The 21983-nt window shown below is 40.9% G+C and overlaps 2 protein-coding genes across 6 annotated transcripts in view; both read right to left on the bottom strand.

The window, feature by feature from the left end:
* FANCC (FA complementation group C) overlaps positions 1–10888 on the bottom strand; it is a 67871-nt gene extending 56983 nt beyond the window's left edge. Inside the window, exon 1 of one of the 3 annotated variants that reach the window (XM_070742786.1) lies at positions 10734–10888. The gene's annotated coding sequence lies outside the window, so the exon portion shown is untranslated. Of the gene's footprint in view, positions 1–10328 lie in introns of all 3 variants that reach the window. The other 2 variants (XM_070742788.1, XM_070742787.1) reach the window with 2 other exon arrangements.
* Positions 10889–18536: 7648 nt separating this feature from the next.
* PTCH1 (patched 1) overlaps positions 18537–21983 on the bottom strand; it is a 129096-nt gene continuing 125649 nt past the window's right edge. For all 3 annotated transcript variants that reach the window (XR_011558325.1, XM_070742790.1, XM_070742789.1), the window contains one exon: positions 18537–20080. The gene's annotated coding sequence lies outside the window, so the exon portion shown is untranslated. The remainder of the gene's footprint in view (positions 20081–21983) is intronic.

Here is a 21983-nt window from a genome sequence, read left to right on the forward strand (position 1 = left end):
AAGCTGTTTTTGGACTTCACATTCCAGTCTAGACCCCTGGGAATTCACTGAGCATTTTTTCCCTAAGTGGACAATTAATTAGTCATAGGGGAGGAAATGGCATCACACCATAAGAACAGATTACATATTTACTTTCAAATAATATTAAAATTTACATAGCATACAAAACAAGAATCCACACAATTTTATATTTAATACCAATAATTATGTTAACCAATATGATTTTCTTTATTTAAAAATAGTAATAAATCAAGAATGCATCTAACAATGATTTTGCTAAATAAGAGCCCCCAATTTAAAAACTCTGTTTTTCCCCAATGTAATTCCTTGTTCCAATTTTTCCCGACAGACTTGCCTTAAGAGCTGAGAAATCTTCTGGAATATTATTAAATATGGCATAGACAATTATAGTACAGCTCATTACAGAGTATTTTATCTTGCACAAGTAGATTTATATTCTGCTAATGTACAGTAGAGACCAGTATAATTCAATGAAATAAAATTAGGAAAGCCAAATTGCTTTTAATTTAGATGTGATGAAAACATATAATTTGTGATATAGCAAATGGAGGCTTGGATTAAATTAAAAATTCACATGGTAAAACTAGTATTTATTTTATGAAATATACAGTGCTTTCATTACTATATTGAGCAACTAAATGTTTACAATGCTAATTTTGAATTTAATGTTGAAAATTTGAAAGATATCATGCAGCTAAAAAAATAAATAAATCCAAAAATGGAATACTGTATGCAGCGTAGTCCTTCCTTAGATTCAGAGGATGATGGTCTTAAGACAGTTGAAGCTTTTTGGCATCTTCTCTCCTCCCCCACCCACCCAAAAGACAAAATGTAAAACTTAAAACTAAAATGTAGCAATACAGTGATACTTCATCTTACAAACCCCTCCTCATACGAACTTTTCGAGACACGAACCTGGGGTTTAATATTTTTTTCTCTTCTTCCAAACTATTTTCACCTTACGAACCCACCGCCGCCGCTGGGATGCCCCGCCTCCGGACTTCCGTTGCCAGCCGAAGCGCCCGTTTTTGCGCTGCTGGGATTCCCCTGAGGCTCTCCTCCATGGGAAACCCCACCTCCAGATTTTGCGATGCAGCAGGGGTATCACAGCAGGGGAATCCCAGCAGCGTGAAAACAGATGCTTCGACTGGCAACAGAAGTCCGGAGGTGGTGTTTCCCAGCGAGGGAAGCCTCAGTGAAATCGCAGTGCTTCAGCTGGCAAAGGGGGTGAATTTTGGGCTTGCACGCATTAATCACTTTGCAATTGTTTCGTCTTATGAACTTTTCACCTTACGAACCTCGTCCTGGAACAAATTAAGTTTGTAAGACAAGGTATCACTGTACCATGTGCCCTAACAGGGGACAATCTATATTCTTATGCATAACCCCTGCATATTTCAATTTCAAGTGGAAGTTTAAAATATAAACTTTATATATTTTATATATGTAAAATACTCCCTATTCGTAGAGATTTTGCCCCTGTGGATTAAAAGAGGTAGAACCTCTCACCTATGTTCTCATATAGTCTCCTTTCTATTGTACCCCAAGATGTACTGATTGCCCCCCCCCCAATCATTTCCAAATAGGAGGGCCATGCAGATATATTTTATGCTTTTTATATTCGAAGGGATGCTAACTCTACACATGCATATCAGTGGCCAAATATTTTTACCTATACAACTGCACAGTTCTTTAATTAGATATATTTTTATTGTCCTACATTTTTCTCTTGTCCAATAATAATTGCTGTGTTAAACTATTTCTCTTTTTACTATACCTTTCTATTGTAAAGGCTGTTCAAAGGCTGTAATAAAGATATTTTAATTCAAAGTTTCTAGCAATGCTTAAATGGATTTTTGCCAGCACCAGGATTGAAATTATGTTTTATAAATTTGTTTACATATAAGAGATGGAATGAAGATATAATTAGTTGTAAATTAAGAGGTTAAACGCTATTAAATTGTTTATACTTGTATTGAAGTTTGAGAGTCACTTCTTTCCTTTTCTTTACTGAAGTCTTTTTTTTCTTTCATCTATTTTTCCTTTTCCTTTAGACTTTTACACTTCTAGTTTGTATTAGTTTTTACTATCACAATTATCTTTAATAAATATTTTTAAATGTTTATAGAAATTATATTCCATGTTATTTAATGCATTTTGCCTAAAATTCTCCTGGAGAATGGATATTGGTTCTTACTTGATAAGTCCTTTCTCATACGGATCGACGGGAGAATCCAGGATGGGTTACTCTTTAGTCTTCTAGCTCTATAACTGCATTGATTGATATAAAGACATGCCTCCCTGGTTAGTCTCCAGTTTGGAAATGAGGTCAAAGCGAATCAAGAACTGTACTTGAACTAAAAAGAACTCTGGAACAAGAAGTAGGCAGCACCAATCGCGAAAAATGCCAACCAACCGACCAACCACCACTACCACCCAGTGAGCCACTAGACCACACATCGGGTGGGATCAGATTCCCCTGTTGATCCACACAAGAAAGGATATATCAGGTAAGAACTAATGTCCATTCTCCATGCTCTGACCAATGAGGGAATCTAGCAAGGGGCATACTAAAACAGTTTGGCAGTCTCAAGGGCAGGAAACGGTTTGGTCCAGAATCCCACTAAACCCATTGCAGGACCTGCCTGCAGCATCAGACGAGGCATAAACATCAAGACAGTAAACGATAGACATCAAAAGGGACGATAAATATCAAAAAGGAGACGGGGACGACCAGGTCGCTGCCCAGTAAATCTCCTTCACTGACGCTTGAGAAGCCCAGGCCACAGAAGTGGCCGCACTCCAAGTTGAGTGGGTCATGATGCCCCAGGCACTGGGAACAATTGAAGTTCGTAGGCCTTGGCTATATAGGCCCTCAGCCAGATACCCACCGTTGAAGGGGTTACCTTTTGGCCTAGAGTTGATGGTGAAAATGAGACGAACAGTGATTCCAACTTACGGAACGAAGAAGTTCTGAAGATGTAAATGCGGTGTGCCTGTCTTACATTCAGATTATGCTACTTGCGTTCCAAGGGGTGTCTAGGTCTTTGACAGAAGGCAGGCAAGATCAACTCCTGGGCTAGGTGAAGAGACCAGGAGTTGGGGAGAAAGGCAGGATCCAATCGCAGGACCACCCTGTTAGAATGGAACACACAAAGATCCCTATGGACCGACAGTGCTGCCAACCCTAAGATCCTCCTTCCAGGTGTTACAGCCACATTAAAAGAGAAAAAAGAGAAAAAATGGCTGGCCTCCTTAAGCGTCTTGAAGGGAGGAAGGGTGAGGGCATGAAGAACCTTTGAGAAATCCCAAGTGGGAAATCTGTGAACCACAGGGGGCCTAAGGTTAGAAGCCCCCCTGTGGAAGGAGCTCACCCTGGAGTGACTAGCTAGAGAACAGAGGAGAAAACTGCATGACTGAACCCAATGCCGCCACCTGGTGGCTCAAGATGTTGGGAGAAAGAACCTGAAGCAGTCCCTGGTGGAGAAAGTCCAAGACATCCACCACTGATGTCGCAACCGGCTCCTGATTCCGCCCAGTGCATCTAGTTGAAAAGGAATGCCAGGTCGCTTTGTAAATATGAATCGGGGGCCACCCAAAATACGATGGGCAGAAATAAGCTCAGTGATTCTGTGAGGAAAGCACCTTCCTCTTGTCCCTAATCTCAACTATAAGGGGATCTAAAGACGGGCCAAACAAATTGTCACTCTGAAAGGGGACGGAAGCGAGTTTCCATTTGTTTTTAGCATCCATGCACCAGTGACAGAACTACAGCAGGAGGCGGGCTATCACTGAAGCTGCTATGGCCCTAGCTGAAAATTTAGCAGCTGTATATTCATACATACATTCATACATACATTGGCTGCAATGATATTACTCAAATCCTGATGTGCCCTAAGGTCCTCAAGGGAGACCCTGCCTTGTAGCTGGCAAAGCCTGAAGCTGAAGCTCTAGTGAAAAAGGAAGAGGCATTTGCTGCCTTCTTGGGCCAAGAACCAGTCAGGTGGTGCAGGGCCAACTTCTCCTTCTCGTCTGCCTTAAGGGCATCTTCCACGTTAGGTGGGAAGACAGAAGATGAAGTCTGAGCCACTATCGAGGGTTCCACATTAGACACTTATACTAGCTGCTCAAGAGCCAAATCCACACAGAACAGAGAACCTTCCAGGTTGCTGAGGCAGGTAGCTAGGGCTCGGTTGAACCACTGCTTCTTAATAACTTCCAGAAACATTCCCGGAATGGGAATGCAATCCGGGACCATGAGACGTTCCGTGAATAGATAAGTCTTCCTGCTCCCCTCACTCAGAGGTTGGCTCCAGATATTCAGAATCCTTGCCCAACTTGGCCATGGTCCTGGCCTTAGCGAGCAGCAGATAGAAAAGGGCTGGATCAAAAAGTCCTGCTTGAGATCAGATAATTCCCCCTCCTCTCACAGCTTTCCTTCAGAGAGAACCTGATGACTAATTCCTGAAGGGGCCAGGGAACCCCGATCCTTAAATCATGATAGGTACCCTTATAGCCCCAGAGAACTGCCAGGGGGAGACAGGTAGACCCCCAGTCGATGTAGCTGCTGCAGCAGCTGCTGCAGCCCCTGTCCAATGCCCTCTTTGATGGCTGATGCTATCCAGTGCCTCAAGAAGAGAGGCATGCCCTGTTCCCACCAACCCTCAGGCCTGAGGCCGGCCAGTCGGTGTAAAGGTGGCTACAGGGATCCTGTGAACTTGGGGTACTGAGGCCTGGACTGAACAGTAGTGGGTGAGCAGGAACCACAGGCTGAAGGCTTGGGGCTCCCAGGGTTGCAGCTGGAAGGCTGGAAACCCTGCTGCAACGCTGGGCTCCCAGGGTTGCAGCAGGGTTTCAAGGGGCATAAGGTGCCAGCAACCTGCTGAGTCTGAGCTTCCTGCTCAGGAAAGTGACCAAATCACTGTGCCCAACAGAAGATTCTCTGATTCTTCCAATTTCCTTCTCCAAAGCTCTCTGTCCTGTCATTCAGCGTTTTCTTTCTTCTTCGATGAGGACCGGTGAGTTGAGGATTTGGCTTTGATCTTGCCTGCCGTTGGCTATGCCTGCTGTTCTAGGCCTGACTGAAGATCTGTGAGAGGAATCAGAAGCTGGGGGTGACCAAAAACCCCTTTGTGAGCAACCAGAGGCAGATTTGTCCTGCTCCATTGGGAAGCAATCTGGAAACCCCTTGTCTGAAACAAAGGAACAAGCCAGATAAGAGGCTGGCCGGCCAGTTTCCCAATAAGTGAGGAAAAAACAACTAGTAACCCACTTACCCAGGTGTGAAGCTAGGGTAAGGAAAACCTCTGACCTCATCACAAAGACAGGCAGCCAATGCAGCACTGTGACCAGAACTCTCACTCTATGAGCCTGACCAGGAACTGTACGCAGGAGGAAAACATTTGCTTTAAACAGAGACCTGACGAAAGCTGAGACCCTGCTGCATGCAGAACCTCCGTCCCAGAATGATAGGGAGCAAAAGTATCTTGACCCCCTCCTGCGCTGGGCCCACTTGGCAACTGGGTTGAGTCTTTTGTAGGAGTCCGCTTCTACAAAATGGCAACCACCATGTGGCAATGGAGCCCAGCAAACCAAGCTGCGATCGCTCACAAACTGGTTGCTGCTCCTGGCTCCCATTCATCCTCATGGAGAGCCAAACAGGAAAAAACAGCCCCTTTTTATCTTTGCTTGCTGTCCTGGATGTTGGGGGATGTATGGGTTTGCTGTACCTGCTATTGTCTTTATAGTATTCTTCTGAAGCTGGTGAGCTCCTCTTGCTCACCCCAGCTTCCCCGCCATCCTTTTTAAGCCAGAAAGAGGAGGGGGAGGAAAACTATTCCTTCCGAGTGCTTGGGAAGGCTGTCACTGCAGCCTTGGAAGACAGCAAGGCACCAAATGCTGGCCGGCACATTAGAAAGGCCCTGGCCACTCACATTAGAAAGGCCCTAGCCTAGCCAGTGAAGTAGCCAGTAGAGGGTGCTGCGATGAATCTGCAGCCCTCCATGCAAAAAAACCCTCTTGCCTCTTGCTCCGATTAGCAAGCTCTGATTGAGGGGAGGCAGGAAAAAATTCAAGAGTTGTCTTCCAGGGAGAAAAACACTAAATTGCGAAGCAAATGCAGTAGCTCAAACTCAGGAGCGAAACGTTTTAGAGCAGAGACTGCACTGAAAAAACTGGAGACTGTAACCAGGGTGGCATGTCTTTAGTTCAATCAATGCAGTCATAAAGCTAGAAGACTAGAGAGTGACACATCCAGGATTCCTCAGTCAATCAGAGCATGGAGAAAGGGCGTCTCCATGTAATCTGGTCTAGGAGGAATATACTATCACTGGTGCCATTAAAAAGCAATCACCTTTTAGTCTGACTTAATCTTTACCTTGGATTATTATTTGCCTAATAAATTCACACAGTACTAGATCACATTATTTTTTAAAAAAATTAGTTACATTTATACTAGGAAATTTAAATTGCTATATGAAAGATATTACAATAATTACAATAGCAAAATATTAAGAAGTGAACTCTAAAATTAGGCCACATATTATAATGTGAAAACTGATTTAATTTTCATATTGTAATTGTTCACTGAACATCTTTCTCATTTGTGGATGCTACAAAAATCATGTTAGATTTTCAGGATTTGGAATAAATGCCAGTCCACAAGAGGGCAAAAATGAAACAATTTGTTTAGCAAATCTATTTCTATCCAAGAGATGGCAGTGGCAGATCAATCATCTGTATATATAACAAAAACCAGAGAGGAAAATGTAAATTTAGGGCAACTTCTCCACAAAATACCTTGCTAATAAGATGTTAATTTTGTCCAAAGAATAGTTGTGTTATGACCATTGTTATTTTTGGATTCTCAAATTCTAGTTAAAAAGTCTTAACAAATAAAAGCTCCTTATTCTATAGCTGTTAATAAAAAATTAAAATTATACATTAAAGAGCTAAGCCATTAGAGATAAATATGGCAAATGGATACCTGCTAGAAGACTTTGGGCATTGTCTCAGGTGAAAAAAATTGTCCTGAGAATCTTGGAGGGACTATTAAGTTTTGAGTTCATGGGCAAAAGATAATTGTAGCAGATTGTTAGGAAAAGATCAGTATTCTCATCTAAACCTGACAATATACTGTACCCTGAATTTGGCTATTGCTTGAGCATTACTTGCTTTATCTCATATAAAGAAATAGGTGTCATTGAAATACCATGCAGGAATATTCCCAATTTCCACATTTTGGATTTCATTCCATAGCAAAGCATCTGTTTTAAAGGGGACAATCTTTCCTGCAGGTTCAAAATGCAGCAATAAACTGCACTGTAAAATGAAGATTTGAATCTAGCTCTTTAGAGCTCTAATCTAGCAACTTAATCTAGATATTTTTATCATGGTCAAAGCCTCACTCTTATTCCTGATAATAGATGGCTTCATCTTCATGTACAAAGATGATGAAAAAGAAAATCCCTCATTTACTGAGGCCTTTTTTTCTCTTACTCTGGAACAAAACAAAGCCAACTTGGTTCAAAGTCTTGTACAATACAGTGCATAGGGAAGCTATAACCATCAATAGTTATTAATAACAATATTAAGACAAACATAAAATAGCAACTGCTGAATAATACACATATTTTGCAACCTACCCAGAAGTTTGAGTTTGTACAATAAGGTAAAAGAATGCTAGGAAATACAATATTTAATAGCAAGCAATCTGATTTAGTAGGATGTGTGCTTTTTCAAAGCATCCTCAACTAGGATGCTTGTAACAAAGCAGGATGAGTGGGAAGGCTTTGTCTCCTCCTTCCCATACAACCTTTCTCTACAGTACTTCTTTTACAGTAGTTTCAAAGCTAAGCAATTTGCTGCTATATATTACTATGAATAATTACTACAATATAGCCGCCCCGAGTCTGCGGAGAGGGGCGGCATACAAATCTAATAATAAATAAATAAATAGTAAAAGTTATTAATGCATTTTTATATTGGTTTTTTACTATTGTTGTTATTGTAACTATATTTTTATACTGTTTTTTAATTATTGTTATTTTGTAAGCCCAATTGGGCGGCATATAAATTGCACAAATAAAACAAATAAATAAAAGGGGATCACATGACTCTAGGACCCGAAAGTGAGTCAGTTGTCCCACATCCCAATGCAAATCACATGACTGTGGCAGGGTGTCCAGGGGGAAAGCACTTTGAAATTCCAATATTTCCGACATTTCCCTGTAACTTGCAATCTAGTTAAGGCGCTGTTATAGATGACATCATACCAAATGATGTCACTCTATAATACCCTAGTCAGGCCACACCTAGAGTACTTCATTCAATTTTGGTCACCCCATTACAAAAAAGACATTGAAACTTAAAGTACAGAAAAGAGCAACTAAAATGACAATGGGAATGAAAACCAAGACATACGAAGAGAGGTTGCTGGAACTGGGCATGGATAGTTTAGTAAAAAGGAGTGCCAGAGGGGACATGATAGCAGTATACAGATATTTGAGGAGTTGCCAGAGAGGAGGTCACACTATTTTCTAGGGCACCAGAGGGTCATACCAGGAGCAGCGGATGGAAACTGACCAAGGAGAGATTCAACCTGGAAATAAGGAAGAATTTTCTGATGGTGAGAGCGATCAACCAGTGGAACAGCCTTCCAGCAGGTTATGAACACCCAGGGCCGCCGATAGGGGGTACTACTGGTAGTGGTGTACCGGGCCCGGCCATGAGGGGGGCCCGGTTTTGCCCGCCGTCGCACATGCGCAGTACCGGCCCTCTCTTGCCGGCTGCCTACCTCACGAACGAAAAAGGCGGGCCCTCTGGCCCTCGCGAGGCAGGACTCGAAGAAGCCCCGACGGAGCCTTTGGCAGCGCGGTCCTCCAGTCCCAGAGTAAAGCGTGCGGCGAAGGTAGGAGCCCCTTCGGGGTGGCGGTTGCAACTTGCGCTTGTGTTAAATTTTGTTTCTTTCCTAAGCAGCCTTCTGTGTAAAAAAATCCATTTGGGCATGGAGAATAAATAGATGCCATCTGCTCTATGGCAGCCCTTTAAGGATTGGGAAACTACTATTATATTCCCTCTCAGTTTTCTATTTATTGACTCATTCTCTTAGCCCTTGTTCATAGGATTTAGCCTCTAGGCCATTGAGGGCCACATCAGGGCTGTGTTTGACCTCAGAGGGCCGGGGGAGGGCTTGCCCAGGGTGTGTGGCCATGGCACCGGATTTGGGGGGCAGTAGTTTTAAAATGGCCGGGGGGCCCCCCAGACACTTAGGCTGTATGGGGCCCCAAAATTCCTGATGGTGGCCCTGTGAACACCCCATCACTTGACACATTCAAAAGAAAATTGGACTGCCATCTGGTTGGGGTGGTGGTTTCCTGCTAGAGCAGGGGGTTGGACTTGATGACCTGCAAGGTCCCTTTCAACTCTAATAATTAATTAATTAATTAAATGGCTAAGCTGGGGAGAAATATCGGTAGCTGATGAAGCAAGTTCTTGCCAGTTATGCTCATTTTTACTTGACTCTGCCAGGCAGCATGATCCATTCTTTTTTTTACATGATTTTTCCCTGATATTTTAATAGTTTGGTTTTTCCCCGATTTAGTCGGGGTATTTTTCACAAATTGCCTGATATTTCCTGAACCGCCAATTTCCCTGATAATTCCCTAATTTCCCAGGTTTGCTGGACACCTTGCCTAGACATGATCTAACGGTCGTAAGTGTGAAAAATTGCCTTTAAAAAAGCATTTCTTTTAGCAGAGGACACTCAAATGAGTTCCACCTCAGCCGGCCTTTCCAGCAATCCTGATATCAAAAAGAACAGACGCAGTGCGTGCGTGAAGACGCTATGAGGCCTTTGCGCGAGGCTTTTTCTGGAAGCGAAGCGCGCGCTTCATTTCGCCCAGTGGCGGGAAAAGCATCTCCGCGGCACTTCTTTCCCGCGCGCTAACCATCCCCGGACAGCGCCTGCGCGAGAGGTTGCAAAACTCCTTGCTTAAGTCCTGCGCTGGAGGAAGCGGCGGGCGTTTGTTACTTGAAGGGGAGGGTGGTGGAAGTACTGTATAAGCAGCCTGGCAAATTTATGACCCTCCCTACACCTTCACCATTAATCTGCCACAGAGCGCGCTTCCCTTTAAAGGAATGGCGGGAAAATTCTATTAAGATATTAAGAGTTTTCCCGCTACTCCTTTAAAGGAAAGCGCGCCATCACAACTCCCCTCTTCCCCCGGTCCCTTCCTATGCAAGCCCGGTTTTCCACACTACTCCCAGGTGAGGGAAATAACGCAAGCTTGAAGGTGTTTTCACTTTACCGGGAGATTAAAAGAAAAATCCAAGTAGTCGCTCTGGGAGCTGAAGGCGATTCGGTGACACGTCAAATCAGTTGAGCTCCCGTCAATCACACTGCGGGCAGATCCGTGTTTACTCGCACTAGTAATCAAAAAACGCGTAGATGCTGCAATCCAAAGCAGCTTTTTACCGAAACGCGGGGCGATGCAGAGCGCGCAGCTTTGTTTCGCCCAGTTAAGCAAAGTGGGCACCCCCGCCCCTCAACACCGGTGAGCAAAGTCTGTGGCAGTCTTCGCCGCCGCTGCCTCTTTTTGGTCCTCATCTCATTATTTCCATATTTAGCTTGGCTTTTTGCCTCAACCCGAAAGCTTCGCGGTCGCTTTATTGCTGTCCCGGCCAAAGTCGCTCCACGCTCGCCCGCAACTCACCAGGGGTTGCCGGTGCCGCCCGCCCGCCCAGCTTTGAAACCTTCCTGGCGGGGGAGATTCGGAGAGGCCGCAAACTGCAGCCTCTTGCGGCCAATGGCCGCTGGGTGAGGATATTGCGCCTCCCGGTGGCTTCCTTGAGCCAATCTGAGGCGCAGAAGGTGGAATTTCCTCGCCGGTGCGCGGCCTTTTAACCCCTTGAGCCCTTCGGAGGCTAGACGAGGGGGCGGCTGACTAAAAAGGCGGGAAAGCCATCGTTTGGAGGTAGAATGTCAGTCTGAAATTTTAGGCTGGCGGACGGTCGCTGAAGAGAGATGATTAAAATTACTGTATCTTGAATACCGAAGCTGATGGCTGGAATTCAGAACGTCATTTTGGCTGTTTTGCTTCCTTTTCCATTCTTCCCTACCCTGCTGTTGTTTCTTTTCCTTTTCTTTCTCCTTTTCCTCCTCATTATTATTATTATTACTATTATTATTGTTTTGTTTTGTTGTTGTAATATATAGTAATAATAATGGTTAATAATAATAATAATATAATAATAATAATATTCAATCCTGGCCTTCCTTGCATTTGTTCTGAATTATTTTTATATTATTATTAATAATGATGATGATGATGATAATAATAATAATAATTAATAATAATAATATAAAAATAATAATTCAGAACAAATGCAAGGAAGGCCAGGATTGAAAAATCAGCTGATAACCCAAAGTGCAGACTTTGCAAGGAAGCTGATGAAACAATTGATCACATCAGCAGCAGCTGCAAGAAAATTGCACAGAGGGACGCAACTATGTGGCCCAGATGCTTCATTGGAACTGTGCCGCTACTACCACTGACCAGTGGTAAAGAACTGGTGGGATCATAAACCTGAGAAAGTAGTTGAAAACAAATATGCCGAAATACTTTGGGACTTTCGAATTTGAACAGACAAATAAACTTGAAAACATTTTTTTATTTATCAAAGTTAGGCAGTGGGTTTTCACTATCCAAGTGATCCTGGGTGACTGTCAATGAATAGAACATGTCTGAGGGCACATAAAGTATGAATCTGACAATTTAACCCTAGAACTAATCAGACACATCAAAAATGAGCATTTGCAATGCATTTGGCCAAAGACACAGAGCAATAAGGATACTATAATTTTAGTACCTTAACTGCAAGGAGGCAGATACATTACATTATATTGTTTACATTATAATATAATGTAAACCCAAAGAGCATGGAGAGATGTTGCAAAGAAGTGCCTGCTGCCTACAATAGGCCATATGTAGCAGGCCTATTAGAAATATTTAGACCAGATGGGCAAGTGTATTTTTGAAAAAATGAAAGCTGGTGTATCCTAGAGCTTCAATTTATAGTGATTTATAAGTGATAATCAGCATTTTGAATTGAGTCTTGAAGTCTATGGTTAGCCAATTCAGGGTTGTTTTTGTCTTTTAATGATTCTGTAATTCTTTACTGGGTTAGAGTCAGGGCCACTGAATGGAGCTGAGTATTTATTGACTGGATGCCTTTCCTGTCGCCAATGCAGAGTTCGCAGCAGACTCATTTTGCCCAGAGAGAGAAATATCTGCTGCTACCTAGGATTGAACTCAGAGCCTCCCGATTGTGAGGCAAGAGTTCCACATCTGGGCCACTACAAACTAATTGTTAACCAATGCAGTGCTGTAAAAAAGTGCTCTCTTTTTTCCTACAGTGGTGAGGTGTGGTTGCCTAGCCATAGTTTAGCTCACTGTATTGCAAACTTGGCAACTTTAAAATGGGTGGAATTCAACTCCTAACGTGTTGGGAAATTCTAGGAATTGAAGTCCATGCCTCATAAAGTGCTTCAGAATCTCTGAAAATCACACCTGAGTGGAGCATGTTTCATGTGGTTTGCATTGGCTGCATGAGACCATTCTCTGAACTTGCTTCAGGAACTGAAGTATTTGTGTTTCTTGAAACAGCCTCCATTAAACTGCCAGAGCAGTTGAAGGTGACTTGCGTGCAGTAGATTCTAGGGAGTGGTAGACTGTAGAGACAAATGTAGCATTCCCAAGGCTTGCACACAGAGGTGGGCTGCTGCCGGAATGCCTAATTGTGCGTAGCCCTGCAACTCTGGAACGCAAGTGCAGGATCGAGCGCAATTATGCTTCCTGCACCTGTGCAGGTAGCAAAATCGTGCAAACGGATGCGTGTGCGGGCATGTTTTGGCAAGGTTTTTTGCTTTCCCGCTTCCCCTCTGCTCGCACACCTTGGAGAACAGTGCAACGCAGCCTTGTTGAGTGGTATCAGTGGCAATAGGGCTGAACTCAGGCCAAGCCTCAATGTAATACTGAGTACCACTGATCAGAGTGGCCTAGATGAGGGGGAGACACAAAATTGTTTCTTTTGCTTGAGTGCATGTTTGTGTATGTGACACATTAATAAAGAGACCACTGTTCTGAACTGACAATGTCAATAAGTTAATATCCTGTGTGGCAACTTTTCTTAGCTTCAAGATATCTTCTATGGATATCCAATGCTATGAGAAGCTTTAATGTCTGAAGATAGCCATTAATTTGGCAGTCACGTATTGGCTGTGGTTCCATTGGAATTATTAAATATATATATATATATATATATATATTTTAAATAATTAATTGCATAACTCAGGCTGTAAGATGTAATATTGATGTTACTGTTTTAGGGAATGATTCCTAACAATCATAGATCAAGTGAGAAAATAAACTTAACTTCACTGCAACAGTGTGTATTTTTAATTCCATTTTTGTAATATTTTTCCTGATGTAGCTAGCAGTTTACAAGGAAGTTTATTTTTTTTTCCTCCTGTCAAATTAGTCTTAAATGTTCTCCACTTAATGAAGCAGTGAGAAGTCTATCAGCTGCACTGCAGGATTTAATTTCCTTTGTGACAAAACAATAGAGATTCATGTTGCCTTTCAATATCGATTTAATATTGTAAGTGGAATGGAGCAGAAATTAATAGGCATTTTGCCTTGACAAAACTCCTAGTTTAAAACTCTGTGGCTGGCTCCAAATGGCTCATTCCCATTTTTTCTAATTCCACTGGCTATATTATTTCAAACACTAAATAAAAATTCCCTTGTGACAGGAAAAGAAATACTATTGATAAATCAATGAATCTAGCACTTAAGAAAGGATAGTGTGCTTTCTTCCATCTTCATATTAAGAAGCTACCTAAATTGTTGGTCATTTCAGATTGACTGTATCTTTAGCCAAACTATACAGTACCTTAAATTAGAAAAAGATTAAGAATACAGTACAGTATAAGTAAAAAATGAAAATAAAAAAGTGAAAGCTTAAAACCAAAAACAACCCTTTGAATACCACTGCACTCACCAACCAACATAACTTAATATTAATTTGCTTCCTGTTGTCTCCTTAAAAAATGTTTCAATTCTTAATTCTAGTTTGTGATATTGATTGTAGAGAAAACGTGCCCTTATATATATAATTTCATTAATTTGGCAAAAAAGGCCCCCAAAAGCAGACCAGAAGACAAAAAATTAGTTACTTACAGTATAATTTCCTTAATACACCAATCGAGGGTTATTCTTTACAAATGTCATGTTAAATACAGGAGTTGTTCATTATGGCAATCTATATCATTTATGTGATGACATCATACAAATGATGCAATGACACAATTCATGTCATTGGTATCCTTATATTAGATTGATATGAATTACCTCAGACAGTGAAACTTGCAGATTTCCTTGCAATAATTTCTTTTCCCCCTTATTATTGCTATAAACATGAATGTTTTTCTTTATTTTTAATCAGTGTTAACAATACTGTATCAGCCTTTCAACTTTTATATACAGTGTACATGGACTTCCCCAGAGCTTTTGTGTACTGGACTCAAGTGAAAAATTAGAATGGGGAAAGTATTGAGCCACACATAGTTCCACTAAGTCTATTTTGACCAGGACTATATTCTTTGTATTATATCCCTATTATTGTTCTTATTACTTATGCTAGTCATTAAAAGCAATTAAAGTATGGCATAAATGTGATAATTCAATTATAATCAGCCTCTATTTCAGATTCTCCTCTAAGGTAATATTTACTTGTATTGCAGCTGAATGCACACCTCCTTGTACAAATAGGGCACTATAGACTCTGAATGAGGGCCACTATGAAATGGTCACTTATATCAAAGGATTTAGCTACATGTATAGTTTAGTCTTAAAAAAATGTTCCCTTACTAAAAAAAATAATTACGGTAAAAAAGGAAATAAGAATCAGGTAGGTTTAACAGAGACCAAAGAGTAATACCGAATAGTGTAAAATATATGAAATATAAATGGGAAAAGTGGTTTCCAAATTAATGCTAAGTGAACTTTGAGGAATTTAATCTAGGAAGCTGCATCCACAAGGGGGAAATGTCAGTTATAGATCACCGTAAGTCTAGTATTCCTGTTTGCTTTGCTTCTAATCAGGTAATTCCCATAACTTTCTACATACTTGTAACCTTATCGAAAACTTAATTTGTTGTGTCCCTTCTCATTTTGTATCTTTGTGGGGTGGGGGTGGTGTTCAATTTGTCAATTTGTGAATGCTTATTGAAGTTGTCCAAACCCTAGAGATAATGGGTGATGGGGCAGGGAGCCAAGAGGACACCAAGAGAAGTTGCCATGGGCATTCTGTTGAGGACTCATCCCTGTCTTAGTATACTGAGGGCATAAATGTTTACACCTAATACACACTTTTACTTGACAGATGTAGAATAAAATCAGCTTGAAGAAATGAAATTGCCAGTGATGGATTATCATTGGATATATGTTTTAATCTTGGGGTGGGCAAACTGAAACCCATTTTGAAGACTTTGGTGGACAGGATAATTTCTTTCTATTTTGAAATGTGGAGCACATAAAAAAACTTATAAAGTATGTATTTCATAGTTAAAAAGCAAACAAAACCTTCACAGTTACCCCAAATCCTATACTACTCACACATCAGATGTGGTCCTTAGCCTCTTCAAAGTATTAGGTTCAGTTCTTGGTCCTGAAAGGTTGCCCACCCTGCTTCAAAATACCACAAGACAATTGCTTGTTATAACCGATTAACACTGCTAATCCATTAGATCTGGTTCTTGAGAATTCAATGAAGAATTCCCTTTATTCTCTAGGCAGCAAAGCAGTCTCAGTCCACAATCTGTCAGAATTATAGATCTGTGGCTGCACACCAAAGATTTGTTACAACTTTGAGATGGCCTCTATGCAGGTCTTTAAAATCCCACCATAAACATTTCATGTTAAACAATGAAGGTCATTATCATCTTTTAAAAGGTTGTCCAGAATATTGTTTCAGTGAGTCTGTATGAATCAAAGAAGATGCAAGCCACCATTTTTAATAAAAGTTCCACAAACAAAATACGTAAACAATAAGTTATAATATTTTTATTCATGTTAGAATTTCTATCAGTGTTTGAACATTAATGTTTAGAGAGTTTGTACAAATTTTCATTTATGATTTTAAATTGAGAACCACACTAGATCACAAAATGGTAATCCTAAAACAGTTCAGAATGACATACAATATTCCACACTCTCCTTAATACTGTTGACCTTGATTTTGTTTGCAAATGGGAAATCGTGAAAAATGTGCATTGTATTTTATGTCTCAGCATTGTTTCAAAACATAATGGTATTGTCACATATAAACTCTTTTAAAAATATAATTCTGTCAAAAGAATTGAGGACTACTATATACACTACAAAAATAAATTTTCATATAAATAAATTATATGGCATACTTTTATCTTTGTAACTGAAATACAAACCCATTCCTGCTAAAAACAGGCAATGAGAACCAGTCTGAATAATTTTTCTTTTCGACTTTTCACTCTAAAAAGAAAATTACTGAATGAGTTCTTAATGTAAATGTTATATACTCTCTTCCTATTTAACATTAGTAAGCATTCTATACAAATAAAAATTTCAATTAAAAAGTAAAAACATAGCTGTAATAGTGTTTCCAATAGAAATAAAATCCCTGCATTTTGTTTGTTATAAACTGGCATGACAAATACTGTAAGAAAACATTCTTATGATACAAAAATATAAATATCAACAATTTATCATTTAAAAACATAGAAGAGCTGATCACTGAAATCTTTTGCCAATGTGACAAGAGAAAATGGTCTATACTATGCGCCAAGGAGTAGGCAATTCCATAAAATAAAAAGGCAAAATATTTCACGCACACCCACACACCCAGGAAAGTTAAGGTGAGGACTACTGAAAACTACATTCTTGTACTTGCTCACTTACTCCCTTTTTCTTAAAAAAATAACATGAAGCAAATAAGCAACTGTCATAACTTCTGAGTCACTGTGACAGAATATAATTGGTACCAACTTTGTAAGATTGTTTCTAGTTGCAATAATCTAACTTTACCATGATGTAGATGCTTCTGTGTCAAAACAGGTCTACAGAGTGAGATTTCCTGCCTTTCATACCACGGAGACAATGAGCTACCCAGTTGCTCTTCAGAAAATTAAGGTTGGACAATTAACCACAACCATTTTGCCTCAATGTATTGCTAATATTGGAGCTGAAAGGACCATGCTGGTTAATATATTATAATGATATTGGGGGATTAAGAAATTGAGTAAAAGACAGTTATTACCGTACTCTATTTAAACAGTGACTAATTAGGGAGATTAATTGCTGAAATCATATCAGGCCCATGTAATATCGGCTATCAAGGTTTGACTACATGACACTGCTTCTTACTAAAGTTAAGCTGAATTTAGATATTAGATCGGTTGATACAAAATCGCTTAAATATATGGGAGTTTTTTAGACATAGCTGCTCTTGGCTAATTTGGTAAAATCAAATTGCTCCAGAACTTTTTATCAAATATCTGATAAGTGCTGATGGATGAGTACAAGTCTCAAATTTAACATGCATTGTGTAAAAGCATTAGCTTTCACTCACTGAGGTGTGTTCAGAAGAGTATTTGCTGAGCTTTGCACCAGCAAGAAATTGCTTTCAAATGCTATCCGAGTACATTTTATCACTTTGTGTATAATCCTGCTTTAAGTCAAATTATATGTAGATCTGTTTGCATGTTGTCTCTCATAATCCTAAAAGTTTTGTTGAAAAGGAGACTTCTCTTAGTGGTGGATTATGACAATGTTGTAAGGGTAGCTCATGCAGCATGTGAAAGAAACACAGGAATTCCTCTTTTCATGAGATCTGGACACAGCAGAGAAAATTAACCATTTTTTTCCAGCCTCTGTTACTATACTAAGATGCAGAATGTTAACAAAGATGGTAGCAGAGGTGGGCTGCTGCCGAAAGGCCTAATTGCATGAAGCCCAGAGGGGCGGGCTGAGGTGGAACGGTGATGTATGCTCGCCCCTATGGCTCTGAGTGCTAGCAGAGTCCAGCGCAATTATGCTACTGCACATGTGCAGGTAGCAAAATTATGCGCAAAGATGCAGGTGCGCCCATGTTTTGGTACATATTTTTGTTTCTGCGCATGTGTGTCCCTGTACGTGATTTTGCTACCTGCACAAGTGCAGGAAGCATAATTGTGCTCAATCATGCACTCACATTCCAGACCCGCGGGGCTGCGCGCAATTAGGCGTTCCGGCAGCAGCCCACCTCTGGATGGTAGAGAATCCATGCTGACTGCTTTTCATATCCTAGTCCAAACAAATATTTTTTTCTTTGTTATTTTTTTCACTCTGAGAAATGAAATCCATAAAAATAGTGTTAAATGATCCATCTTACTTTCTTGCTGGGATATACCTAACATGACAACTTTCAATTATTACAAATTTGAAAAATACTGTTCTTTATTTAAACTTCTAAATTATTAATACTTAAGATGTAATTCTCAATCTGGTATCTTCCTGATTAAAAGGCCTATAGTACAACACACCAGCTTGGAGAAGAGATGGGACATATTATCAGACCTGATCATCTGAATGGAAATGTTCTTTGACTAACTTGAAGATTCCATAAAATGTTGGGACAAAAAAAATCAAATACATCAGTTGTGTTGCATATTGCAGCCATGAACATCTATGATCATGATGCGGAAGTGCAGTTCTAAAACACACTAAACCTTTTACCATTTAGTTTCCAGCATCTTGCTCTTATTTTGTTTTGAGTAGGTGGGATGAAGCAGTGAGAACAAGAGGCTATTTTATTCTCACTGGAGATATAGCCACGGTGCAGTCAGCAGAGACAGTTTCTGTAGTTTGCTCATGGCCAAGTACAATACATCAAAAGCCTAGAACCTATAAATGCTGGCTCCAAATCATTCAACTCCCTTTTTTATGGTATTAAAATGATGGTATTAACAATTGTTAATCTCCATTATTATTATTGGTGGTTTGTCACACAGCCAGCTATTTAGACTGGATTGGAATTTTAGTAATTAATTATTGACTGATTGCAATCTTATAAACATTTGCTCACCCATGAAAACTTGCATTAATGCTGATTGAACTGAAAAGTACAAATCTGTAGTGTTAGCCAGCATTGGTAGGTTATTAAAGGCAAAAGGGATCATACAACATATAATTTTCTGGCCAAAGTTCTTACATTTGAGCCGTCAGATATGAGAATTATAGGTAAGTCACATATTTTTCAGTGCTACATTCATTTCAGCAGGGCATATGTTAGACGTTCACAATAATCTGTTCTCCACAAAACAGTTACAGTACACAAACCACACAGCTATGCCTACTTCAGTCATCAGCGTTAAACACACTGCTCTTCATATCTGCTCATTAAGGAAAAAACAGAAGAGAAAAATTATCACGCATAGCGTGTTTGAAAGTTAACAGAAGTATTTCATACTACCACAGGGCTGTGATATGAAAATTTTTAAAATAGTTTAAACACACTTTCTCTCACACACAAATATATATATTTATGAACCTTTACACAAAAATATCCTAATACATTAGCAATATTTGCATAGAATTATACATGTAAATCATACAATATTTAAGCAGCAGCAACAAATGCTGAAATTTATGACTAGTTTAAGCTTAATTGTGGCATAGAAATCAAGATACAGTAAGTACAGAGCACAAACAACAGTCCCCACTCTGTTAAACAGGAGTTTAACACAACTCCAGATTATACTACTTTACACAGTTTCTCTCGTATATTACAGATGTGTACATCTTTTAAATATTTATAGAAATAATTCACAATATTTTACAATAGATTACAGTAAAGGGGAAATATTAGTCCTGGTGCCGCATTGTCCTTTCCCCCCCCCAAAACTTGAAGTAGTTTCTCTTCAAGCGTTTCTGGAAAGACGAGGTCTCCCATCTTTGGCCTCTTCTTTGCTTCAGTTATTTCCCTGTACAAATAAAGACAAAAAAAAGGGCCCCCTGTTCACTTAAAGTTCAGCAAAGATAAATAAATCAGCTCAGTTGAAGCCATTCAGCAAGGCTGCAATTAAAAGTCACAAGACCTCTGTGTGTTGTATGCCTGTAAAACACACAAGTTATTTATATATGATCTGGACTTTTCTGAATGCTTTAATGTGGACATAGTAAATTCCAAGAAAAGCAATTTAACCACCTCTGTTGTTTAGTTCTTCCCTTATTAAAATAAGAAATTGTAAATTTCCCTTCCATATCGTACTATTCCATAACTTCCTTCAGTGGCTCCAATGAACATAGGCTGTGCCCATATATAATGCTGAGCCAAGACTATGTGTCTGTGACTTCACTCACAGATTTCCTCTTATCCCTCCAGTGCTTCAGTGTAGCATTAAAGGGGAAATATGTTCCCCTGTGTTTTAGAAATTATTTAATACAGTAAGAAATCGCTTAAAGCTAGAGCAGGCTACAGCAACAACACTGACATTTACCATATTTTTTGGACTATAAGATAATAATAATTAATAATAATAATAATTTATTAGATTTGTATGCCGCCCCCTCTCCGAGGACTTATGCACCAGTGTATAAGATGCACCAAGATTTCCAAGAGGTAAATAAGAAAAAACAGTTACAGTAGAGTCTTGATTATCCGTCCTTCGGTCATCCAACATTCTGGATTATCTGACGCTGCTTAGGGGCATGGCTGTAGGCATTTCTGCACCCCCAGACACTCCCCCCCCCAAGCATGGCAAACATGATGGGAAAAGTGACGTGCACAGCCCCAAACATGCCCCCAAACATTGTAATGAAAGGAAGAAGATCGTTGTATCAGTGGAGTAAAAACTTGCAATAAACTTCAACACGTTTAAAATTCATAGTGATTTCGAGGCTTTTCTTAGACCCTCCAGATTATCCGACATTTCCGGCTATCCAACTATCAGCCCGCCCGTTTATATCGGATAATCGAGACTCTACTGTATTGACTCCCTGGCCTCCAGGAGCACTCTGCAAGCCTCCCAAATCCTCTGTGCACCCCGTTCTTTGCAAAAATGGTCCTGTTTTTCACCCATTTTGCCAGGAGTTTGGGAAGCCTACAGAGTACAGTGATCCCCCGGTTATTGCGTCCCCGACCATTGCGAACAGGCTAATTTGCGATTTTTCAACCCGGAAGTCAAAACACCATCTGCGCATGCGTGCCCTTTTTTCTATGGGCACGCATGCGTAGATGGCGCCGGGCAAATCAGCTGCTGGGCGGCTTCCCTGGGTCTTCTCCTGACTCCTAAAGCGGGGAAGTTCGCCAGGAGTCAGCGGAGAAACGGCGCGCCTGTTTTAAAACGATCGGAGCCGGCCTGGGGGGGCTTTCCAGCAACCCACGAGCCCCCAACCCGGGCTCGTGGGTTGCTGGAAAGCCCCCCCCCAGGCCGGCTCCGATCTTTTAAAACAGGTGCGCCGCTTCTCCGCTGACTCCTAAAGCGGGGAAGTTCGCCAGGAGTCAGCGGAGAAGCGGCGCGCCTGTTTTAAAACGATCGGAGCCGGCCTGGGGGATCGGAGCCGGCCTGGGGGGATCGGAGCCGGCCTGGGGGGGCTTTCCCTTTCAGGGCGGGCGAGCGGCGGGCGCGGCAGCAGCAAGGAGTTCGCGTGGGCGGCGGGGAAACCCCAATCTTCGGCTCCTCGCTGCTGGGAAGTAAAAACACCATCTGCGCATGCGCAGATGGTGTTTTTACTTCCGCGGCGCTACTTCGCGAAAACCCGCTCGTTGCGGGGGGTCCTGGAACGGAACCCTCGCAATGATCGGGGGATCACTGTACTCCTGAGGGAAGGCAAAAACGCCCCCTTTTTTTGGTGACAAACGGCATTTTTCATCCATTTTGTTTG

Source organism: Erythrolamprus reginae, chromosome 2 (genome assembly GCF_031021105.1).
Source record: "Erythrolamprus reginae isolate rEryReg1 chromosome 2, rEryReg1.hap1, whole genome shotgun sequence".
Classification (NCBI taxonomy): domain Eukaryota; kingdom Metazoa; phylum Chordata; class Lepidosauria; order Squamata; family Dipsadidae; genus Erythrolamprus; species Erythrolamprus reginae.